We start from the raw sequence: 20,840 nt of genomic DNA, 5'->3' as shown, positions 1-20,840 counted from the left end.
CTATGTCTGTAACATATAACAAAAAAGATTCAGGAAATTGTTTTTGACAATAGAATCCTTACTAATATATTAGCACATCTATATGGCTCCACATGCACCCCCACCCTTCCCCAATCCAGGTGTTGGGCAAGCAGGCTTAGTCTGTCATGAATCATAGAAGATTAGCATTGGAAGAGACCTCAGGAGGTCATCTAGTCCAACCCCAGGACCAACCCCAACTAAATCATCGCAGCCAGGGCTTTGTCAAGCTGGGCCTTAGAAGTTTTTAAGGATGGAAATTCCACCATCTCCCTAGGTAACCCATTTCAGTGCTTCACCACCCTTCTAGTGAAATAGTTTTTCCTAATATCCAACCTAAACCTCCCCCGCTGCAACCTGAGACCATTGCTCCTTATTCTGTCATCTGCCACCACTGGGAACAGCCTAGCTCCATCCTCTTTGGAGCCCCCTTTCGGGTAGTTGAAGGCTGATATCAAATACCCCTCACTCTTCTCTTTTGCAGACTAAGCTCAGTTCCCTCAGCCTCTCCTCGTAAGCCATGTGCCCCAGCCCCCTAATCATTTCCGTTTTCCTCTGCTGGACTCTCTCCAATTTGTCCACATCCTTTCTGTAGCGGGGGGCCCAAAACTGGGCGCAATGCTCCAGATATGGCCTCACCAGTACCGAATAGAGGGGAATAATCACTTCCCTTGATCTGCTGGCAATGCTCCTACTAATGCAGCCCAATATACCGTTAGCCTTCTTGGTAGCAAGGGCACACTGTTGACTTGTATCCAGCTTCTCGTTCACTGTAATCCCCAGGTCCTTTTCTGTAGAACTGCCACTTAGCCAGTCGGTTCCCAGCCTGTAGCAATGCATGGGATTCTTCCATCCTATGTGCAGGACTGTGCACTTGTCCTTGTTGAACCTCATCTGATTTCTTTTGGCCCAATCCTCCAATTTGTCTAGGTCACTCTGTACCCTCCAGCGTATCTACCTCTCCCCCCAGCTTAGTGTCATCCGTGAACTTGCTGAGGGTGAAATCCATCCCATCATCCAGATTATTAATAAAGATGTTGAAGAAAACCGACCCCAGGACAGACCACTGGGGCACTCCGCTTGATACCGGCTGCCAATTAGATATTGAGCCATTGATCACTACCCAGTGAGCCTGACGATCTAACCAGCTTTCTATCACCTTATAGTCCATTCATCCAATCCATACTTTTTTTAACTTGCTGGCAAGAATACTGTGGGAGACCGCATCAGAAGCTTTGCTAAAGTCAAGATATATCACATCCACCGCTTTCCCCATATCCACAGAGCCAATTATCTCATCGTACAAGGCAATCAGGTTGGTCAGGCATGACTTGTTCTTGGTAAATCCATGTTGACTGTTCCTGATCACCTTCCTCTCCTCCAAGTGCTTCAAAATGGATTCCTTGAGGACCTGCTCCATGATTTTTCCAGGGACTGAGGTGAGGCTGACCGGTCAGTGGTTCCCCAGATTCTCCTTCTTCCCTTTTTTAAAGATTTATATTTAGATTTGTCTTTTTCCGGGACCTCCCCAATCGCCACGAGTTTTCAAAGATAATGGCCAATGCCTCTGCAATCATATCAGCCAACTCCCTCAACACCTTCGGATGCATTAGATCCGGACCCAGGGACTCATATCCAGTTTTTCTGAATAGTTTTTAACCTGTTCTTTCACCACTGATAGATGCAGGAATCAATTTTTCTGTGGGGAAAGTGTAAAATCTGCAGGGGACATTAATTCTGTGCTTGCGCAGTGGCGCAGAATTCCCTCAGGAGTATGTAATAAATCTTAGTTTACATGTAAAACAAAATGTTTTTGTTCTGTGTTGAGTACTTGTTGTTACAGGTTGTCCAGGTTTACTAATGTAGAAAACATTTGTCATGTAGCTGATCTCATACAATGTAATATTGAACGTAGTTTTATGCCTACACAATGAACCAAAAGCATGTTGATGATAACTTGGATTAATGAGTCAAGCTGAACTTGGTCACATAATAGAATATTCGGACTTGTTTAACTTCTGCTTTTTAAAATGCATTTTTCTGATGTTAGCACAAAGAATTCTTCATTGTGGCACATAATTGACTTTACTACAGGGGCATAAAAGCATAACATTTTATTTCACTGGCTGAATACAACAACGAGGGGGGGCAGATTTTAAAAAATAGGAAAATGTGATTTGATTTTTTTTTTTTTTTTTAAACTCCAGCAAATGGCAGGGTGATTCTGAGGTTAGATGTTGTGCCTGAAACTATGAACTTTCTCTTTTAATTGTGTTTCTTTAACTATTTCAGTTGCCCTGAGGTGTCTGCTATGCATGACTAAACTAAATGTCCAGGATATTTTTTTTAGACTCTTAAGATCATAACAAAGGTGAAAAGGCCTAGTAAATCTGCAAGAGTGAGAGATAAATCTGTTGCCAATCCATTGTCCATTATCTAATTGCTATGCCAAAAAGTGTGTGTGTGTGTATTTGTCATTATTTTGAGTGCTTTCAAGAGGCCTGTATAAAGAGTCCCTATATAAAACCAAATTAGAAACTTAAGGCCTGTATAATCCGAATATAAACTTGAAACTTCAGTGTTTCAAAGAGGGGAGTATTAGAGTAATTTTGAGAGTGTCTTCATGAAGAAAAAGTCAATATAAAAACGTATGTGTTAATGTATTTGTCATTCTTACTGCTGTAAAATCAGCCTTATCAGTAAAATAGCACATAGAAAAAAATCTGTTTAATGGAAAGATATACTACGTTGTAAATGAGATTTGATAACCAGGAGTACTACACTTTATTGTGTGATGGTGTTTGTTAAACTGTCAGCTGTCTTGTACTGATAGTAACTTCACTGGGTAATGCTCAGATTTAATGCCACAGATTGTTTCATGCTGCTGGTACTGTAGTGGTTCACCAGCTGCCTGTGGTGACTCATGGAACTAATTAGTAAAAATTCTTTTCTTGAATTTTTTGATTCTTTTTATTTTGAAAAGAACAGGAGTACTTGTGGCACCTTAGAGACTAACAAATTTATTAGAGCATAAGCTTTCGTGGGCTACAACCCACTTCTTCGGATGCATAGGTTGTAGCCCACGAAAGCTTATGCTCTAATAAATTTGTTAGTCTCTAAGGTGCCACAAGTACTCCTGTTCTTTTTGAGGATACCGACTAACACGGCTGCTACCCTGAAACCTGTCTTTTTATTTTGGTGAGGGAGAGTTCCCATTATCAAACATCCTGTGCTAAATCATGAGTCAGAGACTTGTGAGTTTACCTGTAGCTACTGCAATAGTCTAGTGTACTGGCAATTGAAATCTCTTGAGCAAGATCATTTACAAGATACAGTAGTTTTCTGACTTACAAATGGAGTAATTATTGTAAAAAGAAGTTGTCAGTTCACTGAAACTGATAGTCATCTCACAGGTGTATAACTTGTAGCTGGTATTTCAAAATCAGTTTTCTGATATCACTTAAATGGTTCTCAGTACTGTACAATTTTACTACCAATCCAACTTGAAATAACATAGGCCTCCTCAATGTTTTTGTCCTATAGTTTTATTCCTGAGGCAACTGAAGATAGCTGGAACTGTGGTCTTGCGTCACACTCAAGTTATGTGTATTTGTAGGATAAGGATTTCACGATGTTGCTCCACTTCCATGAACAACTTTAAAATATCATGATTCTTATTTGCATTTCTTCTGAGTCCAAATTCTTCCCTTGCTGTTAGACGTTGCTTAGGGCAGGAACAAGGTTCCTCCATACCTCACTATCCCTCTTTGCATGTCGTCTGTGTTTTATTTTTAAGATGGAATAATTATATTGGTTCCTTGACATGAAAATAGTTGACAACCTGTAATTAATTTAATTTTGTTACTGTACATTACAGTTTATAAAAATTAATTGTGGTATTTTTATTGAATTAGACCATGTGCCATTTATTTTTAATTTTGTTTCTCTCTTCAGGTTCTGAAGACAAGCTGCTACATCAACTCCATAAGGAGTTGGAATTTTCCATTAAGACCTCAAGAAGATCTCATCAACTGGTAAATATTTATTCAGGTGTCCTTGCTTGTACACTGTTAATTATCTTCCTTTTAGTGAAAGAATAGCATTTTACACTTCATTGAATCCAAATTAAATTTAAAGATCAATGTGTTATCCACTGACACTCAACCCTTTATATTGGGAACTATTAGGTGGTGGTGGGTTTTCTAAATAATAGTAACTATTCCTTTATTGTTTTTAGAGTCTGCCTGATAAGATTAATTTTTACATTCCCTAGACCCCTGACATCTTGCATCTCTCTGAACATCTGTTATACAAAACGCATTGCACAAAGATTGCATAGTTGAAGTAGTAACATAAAACTAATGCTGGAATATCAAATCTGTAATGCATTTTCAGAGGTGGAGAATAAAATAGCTATATTTAAGAAGATAAACAGTTCAGTTTTTTTTAGGTATTCTATTGTTCTGATATTTGGCCTCAAACCTCACATGTCTACTGGTATGTGGCAAAATATTACCCTTCCTGTAGTGTAGATATAAATCACATACAAAAAACTGCATTAAAAAAAGTTATTTAGTCAAACACTCGTAAGTTAGAAATAAGGTTGCACAGGCAAATGTATTTTCTGTTTGTTTGTGTCTCCACCCTGTGTACTGAATGAGCCACTGTGGCAAAAATAGTATGTGATCATGTAATTAAAGAGTATATGATAATGCATAGGCATGAGGGGGCAGAATTATGATTGCACAAGCAACTGTAAAGCTGACATTTCCTAACTTTTCAGTGTCTTGTCTTTGCAACCTAAATAACAGTCTTTAAATGTAGTGTGTTATATGCAACTTCCTGAGGCTTTTTAAAGAAAAAATGGTAAAAACAAATTCTCTTATATATACAACTGTAACAGCCCCTCACTGTGATCCAGCACCGGAGTTTGAATCCTGAACCTTCAGCATGTCAGCACAGATTGCTACTGCTTGAGCTACGGGACAAAGTAAACTAGCTGATTGTGGGAGTCTTTTAATCCAGAGGGAGAGTGGACAACTGGGCCTAGGATTAGGGTGGAGGAGAAACAGAGAGAAAGGCGCCTGGCCTAGCGTAGAAGCTCTAAAGCGTCTCACTGGAACACTTATAAGAATTAGAGGTCGACCACCAACTACATGGTGGGACATCATGTGCAGGAAGGTGACCAGTCTGGATTTATTGGAGGAGCAAGCCATGGACAGGAATGAATGGTGACACTGTACTGCAAAGATCTCCAGGATGAAAGAGAGGGCAAAACAACTTTTTTCCCTGAACTCATTCTGACAGATGGATGAACCATTTTAGCTGAAACTTAAATAAATCAGCCTGGGGCAGACACTTGGCATGGAAAATTTCTGCTCAAAGATTTTGGTTGGCAAAATTATAAGCAACTGAAAAGAGTTTTATAATGGGAAGTGGTTGGGTAACTTTTACTATAGGTGGGATGGAGAGGAAGATCAGTGGTTCCCAAACTCTAACAACCTGTGAACCCCTTTCACTAAAATGTCTTGTCTCACGAACCCACTCCTAAAAATGAATATTTCCAGGGATTTTCTCCTTTACTTGAGTATAAATTATAAAAGCCGTGATCTTGGAAATATAAAATTTGTTTTTATAACATGCTTATTACACACTAGTTGTTGGTAATTATTATTTATCATTACAGTATTTTTATTACTTTTTGAAAACGGCCACACTCTTCCAACATTTCACCTTCATAGCTTGTATCACTTTGAATAAGCCTGTTATTAGAGAAGGCTCCTATGTTTCATTAAGGAGTATCCGATGTGAAACAGCATGAAGATATTTAAGAAGCCAACTCAGAGGTCCTCCTACACAAGCATTCAGGTCTTGAACAGTCGACGCAAACAACGCATGTTACAACAAAGCTTAAACTTGTTCTTCATAATAATTTTAAAAACAAGACTAGCTGCCTATTTAATTTTAAAAATAGCAAAAAATATCCACCTCCCTTTCCATTTTTTATAAGGAGTCCTGAAGTTTAAATCTCATCAGTGTGATAGATATGCTTGCTTTGATCTGCTTAGCTCTTGGGAGTCCAGGGGCTCTGGGCTGCTGGCCCCATGCTGCCCGGAGTCCCTAGGGACAGCTCTGTCCGTCATTAGGGAATTTTTTCCCGAGAACCCCCATAACATTTCAAAAACCCCCAGAGGTTCACAAACCCCAGTTTGGGAACCACTGCTTAAGATTAATTTTCTGCAAAATTATACATGAATCTTAAATATGTTTGTTCCTTGTTTACTTGATGTAGTAGCTGATACTTATGTAGAATATAGAAGGTTGAATTTTATGGACATTAATTGGGGGAAAAGATGCTCCCTCCTCTTTGAATACTTGTGATCTCTGTAATTATGTCTCCTACTTCAGAGGGCATAAATCCAGGAATGGTCATTCTTTCTTGTAATCATTTTATAAATCGCTTTATTTCATCACCTGCAACCCTGTGACTTGCCCACGTTTTAGAAGTTGTTAAAGATTTGTTTTTATGTAGCCAGTTTACCAGAAATAGTTGAAGTTTCGTGCATTTGTAATGATGAGTATATGTGCTGATCTATTATGGTGCATTGTACAAACTGCTCTAAACATGTTATGCAGCTTGTGTCCTAGCATTGGTAGCATAATAATCAAGGATTAACACATTTACAACTTGTGTGCTGACTCTTTAAACAAACTTTTTTAAAGTGTACCATTTTCCTTTGAAATTTTTAAATTGTGTGTGAAATGTCCTTTTTTCCAAAACAATTGAAGTATTCAGCACAAACCCCTTCTTATTTAGCTGTGAAAAATTGTTGTAGGTCACTTTCTAACTTGCATTCAGTCTAGCACAAGCCTTTATTTCCTCCCTTTCCTTCCTTCTTTCCCTTTCTCCCCAAAACAATTAAAACAAGAAAAAAAAAGTAGCAAAATAGCTCATTCAGAACGGATGTTGTGAGTGTTGTCCAATACTCACAATCTTGCATATGATAACGAGTTTCCATATACACCTCTACCCCGATATAACGCGACCTGATATAACACGAATTCAGATATAATGCGGTAAAGCAGCGCTCCAGCGGGGCCGGGCTGCGCACTCCGGTGGATCAAAGCAAGTTCGATATAACGCGGTTTTACCTATAACACAGTAAGATTTTTTTGGCTCCCGAGGACAGCATTATACTGGGGTAGAGGTATAGTTAGACTGATAACTTTGTGAGACAATTCTCTGGCTTAATTGGTGGGGAACTAAAAGAAGAATCCATTTGTGTTGCCAGAAGTATAACATGAGGCTCTCTTTTATTGTTACACCATAACATTAAATATTTCCTTTTAGTAAATCAGGAAATAGATTCTAAATAAGAGATGAACAATATTTAAAAATTGTTTATTAGAGCACGTATTTTATCATCAAGGAAATCTGAATTGCACAGATCCCTCAATTTTTGTGCAAGATGGAAAATGTAGTAAGCTATACTAATTGTAGAATTTCAAATTCTGTTGCAAAGTACCACACACAATAATTTTTCACTGAAAGTCATGCCAGCAAGCTACAGAATGATAGTATTGCATACTAGAAATATGTGGAAAATCCCATGTTATATTTATTTCCCAGGGTAGTGAAACCACTTGAACTTTGTCTTATATTAGCATGACAAGTTAGAAATAATCCTCTCTGATAGTATTTTAGGACACCAATACAAATTTTAGGACACTAATACAATGAAGCATAAAAAATACTTTATTTTATGTAGACAGCTTGTGGAGTTGATTTGTTTGTATGGTTCTTGTAGTATTGGTTGAATTTAAATCAAAATGCTTCATAGCAGCTGGATGATAGGAAGCAATTTTCTTGTAAATTTTAAAGGCATGGATTATTTTTAGAAAAGATTTACCATAAAACACTTGCCTGCTCATTTGCATTGTAATAATTTTGAACGTCTTTCCAGCACACACACATTTTATAGAAATGCGGGTATCTGAGCTGAGCACCGGGAAAACCCCAAAAGATTTAGGCATATTTATGTGCTGTTCTTATTTTCTATAATAAAATGTAGTACTTCTGTAAATCAGTTAATATTGTAAACTACATAATAAATGTATCTGGTGTTCATCTAATATGTCAAACAACAATGGTATATTTGTAGGCACTGAATGTACAAACAATATCCTTAGTCACAACTGTACTGGTTTAATGATGTGACTTGTGCTATTGATACTGTCATAGTGGGTATATTTAAAACCTTGAATGAAAGTAGTGCCTCTAAAAGTGAGGGATTAATAGCCCTGAACACCAGATGTAGTCAACACACAGCTGCATCAATGTACCCCAGTCGTCACCTGCAGCAGCCCTGCTATTGCATTCTCTAGCATTTTTACTTGATGTATAAATGTGCTAAATTAATATAATGGATTTGAGTCTGAGACTTTGGTTTAATAGCTAAAGTGGTGAACTCTGTGTTGTATTCCTGGCACTGTCATTGACTCACTGTATACATTCGGAAATCCTCCATTTTTGGTTCAATTTTCCCATGTGTCAAATGTGTACAATAATACTTACCTATTCCTTAGGGTAGTGAGGCAATTTTTAAGCCAAATATTCATCCCCTTAATAGTATATGTGAAGTCACTGGATTGATTATGTAATAAGAGGAGCAGAATTTATCCAAGGATTTGACAAGTATTCAGAGGTCCTGGGATGGAAGATGAATTTTTGATATTTACACAAATAAGTGACTTAACTTTCAATTGTGACTGCTCTTAGAGGTGAATATGGCTCATATTCCATACTAATTCACTGCATACTTTAGCCCCACAGTCCTGCTGCAGTTCTGTCGTTATTTCCACTCGTAAATTTTTTGTCTATCTCAGTGTTAAAAATTAATTTTGGGCAGACTTTGTCTTCTGGTTTCTTAGTGTGGGAGCACATTTTTAGCAGTCTTTAAACTAGAAGGAATTATGTTTGAATAGTGTTATACCAAATGTTTGAAAATTCAAACCTTTGCTTAGAGTCGTAATATTCAAATATAAGTAGGGACGCCTCTTTAAAATTTAAACAGTGAAAATTAAACAGTTCCTACTTAGAATGAGTTAGAAAAAAAACGAAGTAAAATCTTCATATGCTGTTAGTTCCCAGGCAATGCAGCTACTCTCCATGTGTTCAATTGCAAGTTATGTGAGACATAAGTATGATGTCCTGTTGACGCACTCCTGCAGTTGAGCTTAACCACATGCTCAGTAGTATGCTATGATGTCAGATGTTTTCTTGGTGGTTAGTCTGTCTGGTGTAGTGTGCTTAAAGCAGAGTTTGCCAACCTGTGGGTCATGATCCTGTGCTTGCAGGTGGACAGAAAAATATCTTCCTGGCTTTCAACTCTTGAATCCTAACTCCACCTTGCTGTTTCCTTCAGTGGCTTTGCTCCTGTCTTTATGGCCAGGTGAAAGCCCTTCAGCTAGGACTGTTGGCTGGCTCATCTAGCTTCCTATCCAATCCACCACCATCACCCCGTCCCTGCCCCTTTTCATACCTGTCTGCCTAGAGCAGCTAGGTTGGGCAGAGAAGAGGCTGAGCTGGCTAATGAGGAGATTCAACCACATGGATCATCCCCCTGAACCTGATTCTTCCTCATCCCCCCTCCCCATAATAAGTCAGGTCATAGAAGGCACTGGGGAGAGACAATTCTTGAAGCAAGGAGAAACAGTAAGACCCTTGAGGTTTTTGCCCTAATTTTTCATTCAGACTGCTCCACTGTTGATAAATGTTTAAACACTGGATCATTTTAAACCGCAAATGTTCAAATTAGATTCAACTGAAGTATTTTTAGTTTTTTTTAGTTTGTTTTTTTGTAGTTTATTCTCCTTTAAATTCCAAAGAATAAGAGCTCCTTTTTGTTCTAAATTGTTGTAATAAAATCCTTTAATATTTGAAAAAACACCACACCCATGTAGTGTCTAAAAGTAAGTGTTCTTTAAAAGCAAAGTAGCATATGTACTGCTACAGGAGATATCCTAGTGATCTAAGCTTCAGATCTGGAATAGTCTCCTTGGAAGCACATAATTATATTTCAATGCAGTGAATTTAAACTATTCATCTTTTCACAGTAGGCTGAGTACCATGTAATTTACCATTTGAGCATATTTGGGATGGAAATAATACAGAGCTCCTATTTGTGCATTCAGGGTTCCATGACACTGCTCATAAGAGTACATCGTTGTCTTGTGTCCTTGGCCATAATTTTCCTTCTCCGCTATTGTGCAGTGCCATGTTTATGGTTGCCAACATATATCCCATACTTTGCTGCACTTCACTGTGCTATGTCTGGGGTTTTTTGGTAGCACTTTGAGGAGCCTTAAGAATGAATAATACTCAGTTACTGTTTTTCTAATAAAGGTGTGTTTTTGGGAATAGCACATAGGAGTAGAGTTAAATAAGGTATTTAACTATAAGTCATAGTTTGGGTTATACCGTAAGCAGCTATTTTCATATTTGGAACTGACTCCATTTAGTTTAACTGTATAAATTTGGATATGTTCATCTAGAGCTGGGCATAATTAGCACTTGGTATTTTTCTGCTAACAATTAAACTCCGCCTGGGGTCCTGGCTGCTGGCACTGCCCGGCACCCCAGAGGCTGGCCTTCCCCCACCTAGCACCCCAGAGGCTGGCCCTGCACCCTGGCAGCAGCCGTGCAGCTGGGGTCCCAGCTGCCACTGCACCCGGGACTCTGCTGGCACGCCTGGCTGCCGGGCGTGCCAAGAGGGATTCCCAGGCACAGGGCTAGCAGTGGGGCCCCATGTAAAACATGGGGGTGCTGCAGCACCCTACCCCCCAGTTCCCCAGTTAAATGTTTAACCGATAGAATTTTAATCGGTTACATGGTTACTGCTTTTACACGTTATTTACATCCCTAGTTCCAGGTGTACTTTCCTACTAGTATGTGTGGTGTACATGCTCCTGGAAATAGTATATCATAATGCAAACAATTTATCTTGCCATCAGATGCATAGAAGATTTATCTTTCAGTCCTTCTGCAGACTTTTAACCTGAGACTTCCTGTAGTACTATATTCCAGAATCTCTCTCTTCTCTAGAGCTCTTGGTCACTTTTTTCTGTTGAACTTCTAATTACTCCATTCTTAGCATTTTTATAGCTTTTTGTGTTTTTAAGAAGTAATTTTGATACTGTTGCTCCTTTTGACTGAGCAGTTAATCAAAGTTCAGAGGCTTGGAGATGTTCCAGGTGGTGGTAGAAATTGGAGTCTGGTGTTTCCTTGATGCAGTCTTATTTATTTACAAGGAATGTACAAAGTCCTGTGTCTCTGAACACAGAAGGAACTAAGATCAAAAGGAGCAGTTTCTTAGCTTCCAGCCCTCCAAGCTTCCTTAGTCAACACCAGACCCAAAAGCATGCTCCCTAGCTTTACTCCCATGTACACTTAATCAAAACAATACTCAGCCCAAAAGCTCCTGGGTGGATTCATGCACACTTTTTGTGGGGGGGGGCCTTATGTTTACAGTTACATTAGATGTGAACCCACCATTCAGTTATCGACTTCAATGGGGTTTTAACCCAACCTATAAGGTTTCACCCAGTTCATAACAACGTTGTACTTTTCTGTATTGCAACAAATGTCTGAGTCTCCTTCCAATTTTGTAGCAAATCTGATAGCTTTTTTGGCTTCAGAGTAAGTATGGCAATTTTCAAGCCAAAGTTATTGGGTGGTGGGTAGCTAAAAGGACTCTAATAGGATTAGTTAATATTTTAACTATGGAAGTGCTGTTGCTTTTTCATAATAAGCCCTATGCAGGTTTATGGTTCCTTTATCCTCTAGGGGCCTGACTTTAAACATGTGACATGCACAGTTCTGCTCCTAGACTCATAGTTTATGCAGATACACAGGGTAATTGTGTGTGCTAATAACCATAGTTATTCAGCTATTGAACTCTTCATATCAAATCTTACTTTTTTAACATGCCAAAGGGTTTATATAGGTAAATGTATTAACTTTCTAATCTCAAAACTAGGGGACATGAACTAAAATTAAAGGAAGCTCTTTTTCTGCAAATCACTAACACAGTGCTCCTCAACCTTTTCTATATTGGGACCCCATTTTCTGTATAGGGACTACTCTGAGTCCTCCTTATCCCTCTAGACAAGGCTGCTCCCATTTACCAATGTGGAAAGGTCAGGGTGGCCATGTTACCCAAGTTGAGAAAACACACATCATCTCACATCTCTGGAGAGAAACATTCAATGCAAGCCAATGCTGATCAGTGACGTATTCATCAAGGAAAGTCTTTGCATGATATCTGAGCTTAAACAAGGGATTACAAAACATTTCCATTTCAAAGCCAGCAAGCTTTGATGTAGTAGAGGGGCTGCTGAATGCACACAAAATAGCGAAGAGGCATGCCTTGATGCTTTTACTTCAATTCACAACTTTAGTAGCTTATCAGGTATCTCTTTCAATTTCACTGGAATCTTCTTTATCTCTGAAGCTTCCTGCTGAATTGAACATGTCCTATTGGCTTGCAGTGCAGTAAGTTGGATTCTAGTCAGGTAGCTGTTTTCCTGGCATAGCTTGGACACCATCAAATAGTAAAACACTGATGCCAGTCCAACCCAGTTGCAAGAACTGATTGTTGGAAAGCTGTAAATATTTTCTTTTTATCCTTTAGCACATCTTCTTATCAGTGGACTTTAAAATGAGAAGTCCTAATGTATGGATACTTCCCATTCAGACTGAGCTAATGTTTGGCTAATGTTAAAAGTTGGGCAAAAGACACATTTGTAGTTTCATCTATATTGAAAATTACTGGTTCTCCTGTACTCTCCTAAACCGTTCCTGAACATCTTCAGCCATGTCATAAATTAATTAACTAAATGTATGATCAGATACAGGAATTGCTTTGACTTGATTGGCAGGAGCAGTTCCCAGTATAACATTAATGACCCCCAAAACACTGGGCACAATCCATGTTTCCTCAGCTGAGGTTTGTAAGCTTTTACTATTTACAGTGATACAATGTCTGATGCTCAGAGAGTTCTTATGTTTACAGATTTGTCATTTATATTAAGTCTCCTGATTTTGGTGAAACCATAGGTTGTTTGAGGAACAGTTTTCTTTTGTTAAAGGAGGGTGGTGTACCCCAAATGGTTCACTGCTTCCTCCTCCTAATAGCCATATGCGCTCCCTAGAATCCTTTGTCAACTGCTGTGACAACTCCATTGAAGTGCTGTAGAAGCTGACTAACATTCTAGTTCATTCTTTGGTCTGAATGGGAAGTCAGACTGCAAGAAACACATCAATAAGAAGGAAGAATGATAGGAAAGGGAAGGTTATCATAATCTCCCTGCTGAGTGTTGGGCATTTGACTGGTCCAAAAATAATTGGTCGATTGACTGGTCAAAAATGGTCAAATATTTTAAACCATTAGTTTATTAGAACAGTAACAAAAAAGAGTAGGAGTTCAGGGTCTCTAGTAGGCTTGGCCTTAGAAACTTATGCCCAATTACAAAATGTTAGGTTAGCATTTAAATGTGAATGTTAGTAAAGACTGAAGAATTACAAAAGAAAAATTAAACAGAAATAAAACAAACATAGGAACTATAAAAGAAACCAGGCATTTTTTAAATGTACATATTATTCTAGTAACAGAGGGGTAGCCGTGTTAGTCTGAATCTGTAAAAAGCAACAGAGGGTCCTGTGGCACCTTTGACTAACAGAAGTATTGGAGCATAAGCTTTCGTGGGTGAATGCCCACTTCATCAGACGCAAGTAATGGAAATTTCCAGAGACAGGTATAAATCAGTATGGAGATAACGAGGTTAGTTCAATCAGGGAGGGTGAGGTGCTCTGCTAGCAGTTGAGATGTGAACACCAAGGGAGGAGAAACTGCTTCTGTAGTTGGATAGCCATTCACAGTCTTTGTTTAATCCTGATCTGATGGTGTCAAATTTGCAAATGAACTGGAGCTCAGCAGTTTCGCTTTGGAGTCTGGTCCTGAAGTTTTTTTGCTGTAAGATGGCTACCTTTACATCTGCTATTGTGTGGCCAGGGAGGTTGAAGTGTTCTTCTACAGGTTTTTGTATATTGCCATTCCTGATATCTGACTTGTGTCCATTTATCCTCTTGCGTAGTGACTGTCCAGTTTGGCCAATGTACATAGCAGAAGGGCATTGCTGGCACATGATGGCATATATAACATTGGTGGACGTGCAGGTGAATGAGCCGGTGATGTTGTAGCTGATCTGGTTAGGTCCTGTGATGGTGTTGCTGGTGTAGATATGTGGGCAGAGTTGGCATCGAGGTTTGTTGCATGGGTTGGTTCCTGAGTTAGAGTTTGTTATGGTGCGGTGCGTGGTTGCTGGTGAGAATATGTTTAAGGCTGGCAGGTTGTCTGTGGACGAGGACTGGCCTGCCTCCCAAGGTCTGTGAAAGTGAGGGATCATTGTATTCCATCTGTGTGTGGGATGTTTGTGTAGAGAGCCTCTACATCCATGGTGGCTAGGATGGTGTTTTCTGGGAGGTCACCAATGCATTGTAGTTTTCTCAGGAAATCAGTGGTGTCACAGAGATAGCTGGGAGTGCTGGTGGCGTAGGATCTGAGTAGGGAGTCCACATATCCAGACAGTCCTTCAGTGAGAGTGCCAATGTCCGAGATGATGGGGCGTCCAGGATTTCCAGGTTTGTGGATCTTGAGTAGTAGATCGAATAACCCCGGTCGAGGCTCTAAGGGTATGTTGATTTGTTCCTGTGTTAGTGTAGGGAGTGTCCTGAGTAGATGGTGCAGTTTCTTAGTGTATTCCTCAGTGGGATCTGAGGAAAGTGGCCTGTAGAATTTGGTATTGGAGAGTTGTCTGGCAGCCTCCTTCTGGTAGTCAGACCTGTTCATGATGACAACAGCACCTCCTTTATCAGCCTCTTTGATGATAATTATACTAGGTAAGTGGTGGGCCAGTTCTTCAAGCATCTTGTTTTTCATTATCATCTCTTTATCTGCTTCAACTGCTTTGTCTATATCTTTGTTGACGTCATCAGTATCTCCTTGTTCTTCATCAGATGAATACTGAGTTAAATCTTCATCTGCCATTTTCTTCTCTAATCATAAATTCTGATTCATGGTCACCAGTTTCCCAGTAGTGGAGGTCTTCAGTCTATTTGGGTTTTTGAATGGATGGTTCCCCAAACCAACCAGTTTCTTTCTGCATATGCAGTTGAACACTGAAGTGTTAAAAAGAATTTCTGCCACTGTAGTTAAAGAGCATGGAGGACACAACCCTTTCCAGCGTGATGAAGGAGCAAACTGTTTTGATTCAACTGCTGGGATTGCATTTCAAATTGTTTTATGACTTTTTGCTTTATAATTTGCTACCTCCATCAGAATTGCTAGTTTCTATTTCCTTTAAATTGGCAAAAGCCACCACGAGGTCACAGTGTGAATCAAATACATCATCAGAAAGGTCTTGGCCCTGAACATGTGCTCCAGAAGGTAGGCAACATTATGTATTGGAGTGATCACTTGATTTTTCTGTAATATTATTTTGTTGTCATTTTCTCTTTAGCTTTTGTAAGTGGATTGTATTCAGTACTCTCACAAATATGTTTCTTGACATTCAAGAACTATCATTATCCATATTCTGAATGGACTGAGCTTATGGGTTCAAGCAGTGAAATGAATTTTGAGTTTCGCATCCAAAAGCTACTGTCATCAAGAATGTGAGTGTGGATACTTGGGGGCATCATCCAGCTCATCGTTCTTCAACAGCAGCTGATTGAAGAGCCTTCTTGCATCTTTGAGATATTTAATAGAGATTTCCTATTGAGTATGACATGGCTCACTCAGTGTGGATAAAATCAAGGGCTGTACTAAGTGATGATGAAAAATGGCTTCTAGTAAATGTTTGTTTTTTGAGAATCTTGACAATGCTTTTCACTTTTGACACATGATGAGAAAGTTATCAGATCTTTAACATCACCAGTGAAAAGCTGCATTATCTGGGCAGCACATCCATAACACACAAGGTCTGGATACTGATTTATTAACAGAGCCAGGCAGCTTTCATATTAGCTGCATTGTCCGTCACAACTGAAATTACCTTCAATGGACAAGTTCTCTGATTACATTTTTTAATTGGTCAGCAATATATTGAGCCATGCGATGAAACTCAGTTGTGCATTGATTGTGGAATTACCACCATGAAGTTGCTTACATTCTCCTTGTGAATGTTGCACCATCCATCAGACACTAAAGACATGTGAGGAGTTTGTGCAATAAGAACACCAACTCTTTTTCACGTTGTCCATTTTGGGATTCAGAAGACTTCCTGCAACCATTTCCTACTTGACACTTCGTAAATTAGATACAACTTATGAAAAAATTCTAGCATATAAGGATTTTCAGCCATATGACATTATGTATTGCTAGCATAAATAGCTCTAGCAAACATACAGTCAGGTTTGTTTTTCTGGTCGTTGGACATTCTGTTCAAAAATGTCTTAATACCAATTTGATGAACATCTGAAGACTTTCCTGGATTAGGAGTTTTTGATGCTATAGCAGATGAAGTAGTAAAATTTGTATTAAAAGATGAAAAAATGGAATTAGCTTCACTTTAATTGTCGCTCATATTACTGTCTTCATCAAAAGACTACATGCTTTCTGATGTTGCACAGATGTAACCCTTTGATTTATTTATCACGGGTGCAGACTCCTAAAAGAAGCATGTTCTGAGCACTGGAGCCAGACCTTCTGATGTTCTATTTTCAGAAGAGTCTCATGATATTTAGTGTCTTTTAAAGCTTCTCAGGCTCTTACAGTATTTGAAAACTTTTGCCTTTATTTGTATTGAGAGCCTAGAGATTAACATAATGATGGCATATGTGTACTAATGGCTACATTAAAGCTAGCAAACGCCTCTAAAACAGATTTTGAATCCGAGTTGCAAAATAATCAGAACTGCTTGGTCTATTCTGATATCTATCAGTGAAACGAACTAGCATGTGGTACTGAGCCCTTGGTTAAAAACCCCCCACACTTGTAAAAGGTCTCAGTACTGTTCACCGCTGGTGTTCTATACTTTCAACAGTTTCAAAAGAGAATAGTACAGTGGATCAAACAGATATATATTCTTTTTATAAAGCTAGGTGGTGTGTGTTAAACATCTTAAATGTAGGCTTTTATAACCATTTAATATTTATTAAAATGCTTTATAAAATCTAGATGCAGAAAATGTTATTTCATAATGTATGTTTGTTTTTTTACAGACGGGGAGCCAAAAACAGAGAGCAGCACTGGCTGTAGGTAAGAATTGTAACTTATCTATCACTGTGTAAGTGCATTGGTGGGGAGAGAATTGGCCAAGGGAACTAAAACTATAAGCTTTTAAAAGATAGCAAATGGAAGAATATTGTTAAGCTAGCATTAATTGTATCTTGAAGGAAAAGCTCCAACTGGCTACTTTAATTTTAGAAATGTACAAAGCTCATTGGGAATTACTTAGATTTTCAGACTAGAAAAGAATGCCTGAAACTTATTCGTGGTTGTTTGCAGTGCTATGGCAACCATGTTGGTCGCAGGGTAGATGAAAGAATATCTTTTATTGGACCAACTTCTGCTGGTGGAAGATACAAGCTTCTTATCTTCCACCATCAGAAGTTGGTCCAATAAAAGATATTACCCCACCTACCTTTTCTCTCACTTATTCATTGTCTTACTTTTAACCTTCAGAAGGTAGGAGAGAGTATAAATATGCTTGATCTACTAATTGTTTTCATTGAGATTCACTTTATACAGCATCTTGCCAGGGAGAAAACAGATAAAGGAGTCTTTTGCTTCTGCATTGCTCCTTCAACATCCTAACACAGTCTTCAACTTAATTAACAGTGAAGGAATAAGAAGATAACTTGAAGAAAGCTCATCGAAATAGCTTTCATTTAAAGAAACATGGGCTCTGAGCATGTAAATCATTGATAGCCTTTAAAAATGATGATGACCTTCAAGGGCAGTGTTTCTTAAACTCTTTGGAAGACCTACACAAAGAGAAAACTAATTGCTTCAGATCTTTGCTACACACTAAAAATGCTTTCTTAATGTGGCTACAGTTGCATCTGCTTTAGGATCTTTCCTAAACCAGATGTTTTATCTTCAAAACAAGCAACATCTTCTACCACCTTTTTAAGATTCTGTGAAATGAGGAAAGGGGTGTGCACTATAAAGTCCACACCCCTTTTAGCTTTTTGTCTTGCAGTCATATAAGTTAGCACATAGAACATCGTTGTATTGCACCTCCATGTTTATCTGGTGTTGTGCCAACAGTGCTGGCTGTCTCTTAGCTAGAGATGCTGAAGAAGATACCACTGGCACCGGACAGAAGAAAAATGAACCTTACCTCTTAGTTTTGATGCATCATCAAGAAAGTGTTTGAATCACAGGGGGGAAAATTACCTGCACCTGTCTGATTAGTGTTGGGAGTAGTGTCAAGAAGTCTCTTCATTGCCAGTGAAACTAACTGTCTTATTTAAGGAATGAGAATGTAGGGGGATAGGAACATAGTTTATGAGATTGTTCTATATAGAGAAGTGTGGCACTGAGGGATATGTCACTTTCCCAATGTCACATGGGAAGTCTGTGGCAAAGCTAGGAATTGCCTCGATTGCCTGGGTCCTGGTCCAGTGCCTGAACCATAAGTCCATCTTTCCTTTCCATTCTTCAGCTTCGGTTTTGAGTTCTTACTAGTAATACTGTAAAAACATAGTCACTAGTGAACTAATTGATTGGTGCGCAGTGTAATATAGTAATGGCGAGGAATTTAACTGATTTTTAGATATCTGCTTATTTCAAATGTTAAGTGTTCATCTCAATTCCTGGGAGACTTCAGTTCAGTAATGTGTGACCATGCAAGTAACTGAGTGTTCTCACCCCATATTTGGTAACTCATCCGTGCCTAGCTTCCTGATCTTTTTTTTTTTTTTTCAGTTGTTGACTTTTATAGTCTCTTCTCCTCTTGATGGAAAAGAGCTTTTTATGTATATACATTGTCCACACATCAAAAGGTGGTTAAACCTTTTTGTGTCTGCATACTTGTCTCACGTTTTTTTTACAAGAAGGTTTGATATATCGCTGACGCCTCTAAATGTAATTTTAAGTGCTTTGGAGTGAGATTCCTGGAAGTTCTGATATTGGCTGTCTCCTTATTAAAAATCAGATATCCAAAGCAGAGAATATTTTCATAGTCTACAAGATCACAAGTAGGTGGAATTTAGGATTATGAGGAAATAGTAATATATGTAGGTCAAGAGAACTTGTTCAATATTTGCTTTAGAATGTATACAGGGAAACGTAAAGAAGTCTTTTACAGAAGAAGGGTGTAAACTGCCCTCCATGGTAGTGACTTGGCACGGTCCAAGGACCAGACTCCTAGTAAGTGAGCTGCCATATCAAATAAAGAACAAAACCTCTCAAAATATAATGTTGCAAATTAATTCCTATAGTATTAGCCAATAACTATGTTCTTGTCAACTGAAGATAAGACAGTGAAAGTGCCTATACTTGTTCTTGGCAGTTATGACAGTGGGGAAAAACATGGCCTATGCAAGGTCTAAATGTGAACATAAATTGGCTTCCTGAGAGTCTAAAGTATAAATATGAAAGTCCAAGTGTTAAAAATCTTTAGTGTTCCCATTTAATTCTACTCTTTTTCAAAGCTTTCATATATTTTAATCAATAAAACACTGGCTTCCTTTGGAGATGAAGTCTTTCTTTTAGAGCTGCAACCCAAATTTAAAAAGTGGAGTACTGTTGGGCCAACATTTTAAAGGATGGCTTTTATCCCTGTAGCTTTTGCCCTATTTTATGGATGCAAAAAGTATGAGCCTCAAAATCCTCATATTGAGTCCCCCAAAGATTTGTGGCAGCTATTTTAGTATTTGAAAATCTCCAATTTTGATTTTGGGAATGGAAGCAATATCCTTCCAGGAGCCAAACGTAACCTGCTGCCTCTGTCAACAGTTATCATAGCTGGAATCTATCATGATGTATTGGCTCAGTCTCATCCAAATTCTGCCAAACAAATGGGACTGCACTTAGTAGGTATGCTGGAAATGGAGACCTTCTACAAGTCAATCTGATGGACTTCCAATACCAAAATTGAACCACACCTTTTCAGGTTCTTGGCTCTGAAGGCTACAGGAGCTGAAGTGCTCTCTTGTCCTTGGAGCTGGCCTGTATATTTCCTAGTTAACTCTCAAAGGTTGATAGTTAAATGTATAGAAAAACAACTTTCGAATACTGAATGTGTCTTCTTTACTGGGCTGATATACAAACAAAACTTAGGACTGGGAGCTAGAATACGGAAACGAGGTATTTACATAATTAAATAGGTGGTTATCGATATCACAGTCATGACCATTTTGATCTGTGATGGTGGTTGGTAAGAGTGAACTAAGGGTTTTCATTTATTTTGAAGAATCTTCTCCTGTTTTGCTGTAGTTTTATCTAATACTTTTTCTCTAGCTACGGTGCATAGAAACAACACACTGTTTGCATTACTTGATCAGATCGCAGGATTAGTGAGGCATTGTGGACAGAAACCTTCATGTACTTTCCACTGTTCCAATAACATTTTTTTACCTGAGGCAATATGAATGTTCAGGTCACAATCTAGCGTCAGGATAGCTGGGCACTTAGACTGGCATTTGGGTGGGGAAATAAAGTTAAGTCTCCTGGGAGTTTTGCTGATTCCAAGAAGATATGGTTGGAATAAAAGTTATTAAATGACTCCTCTCCTCTAGATAAGTGAAATTCACA

At 38.7% G+C, this 20,840-nt stretch overlaps 1 protein-coding gene across 10 annotated transcripts in view; it reads left to right on the top strand.

Moving 5' to 3' along the window:
- CYRIB (CYFIP related Rac1 interactor B) overlaps window positions 1-20,840 on the top strand; it is a 157,231-nt gene that overhangs the window by 76,832 nt on the left and 59,559 nt on the right. For 5 of the 10 annotated variants that reach the window (XM_065586140.1, XM_065586148.1, XM_065586145.1 and 2 more), the window contains exons 2-3: window positions 3,973-4,052; window positions 17,300-17,336. The gene's annotated coding sequence lies outside the window, so the exon portion shown is untranslated. The remainder of the gene's footprint in view (window positions 1-3,972; window positions 4,053-17,299; window positions 17,337-20,840) is intronic. The other 5 variants (XM_065586143.1, XM_065586149.1, XM_065586146.1 and 2 more) reach the window with 1 other exon arrangement.

This window comes from Chrysemys picta, chromosome 2 (genome assembly GCF_011386835.1).
Source record: "Chrysemys picta bellii isolate R12L10 chromosome 2, ASM1138683v2, whole genome shotgun sequence".
NCBI lineage: Eukaryota > Metazoa > Chordata > Testudines > Emydidae > Chrysemys > Chrysemys picta.
The sequence above is the reverse complement of the archived record's forward strand: the minus strand, read 5'-3'. Positions and strand labels throughout refer to the sequence as shown.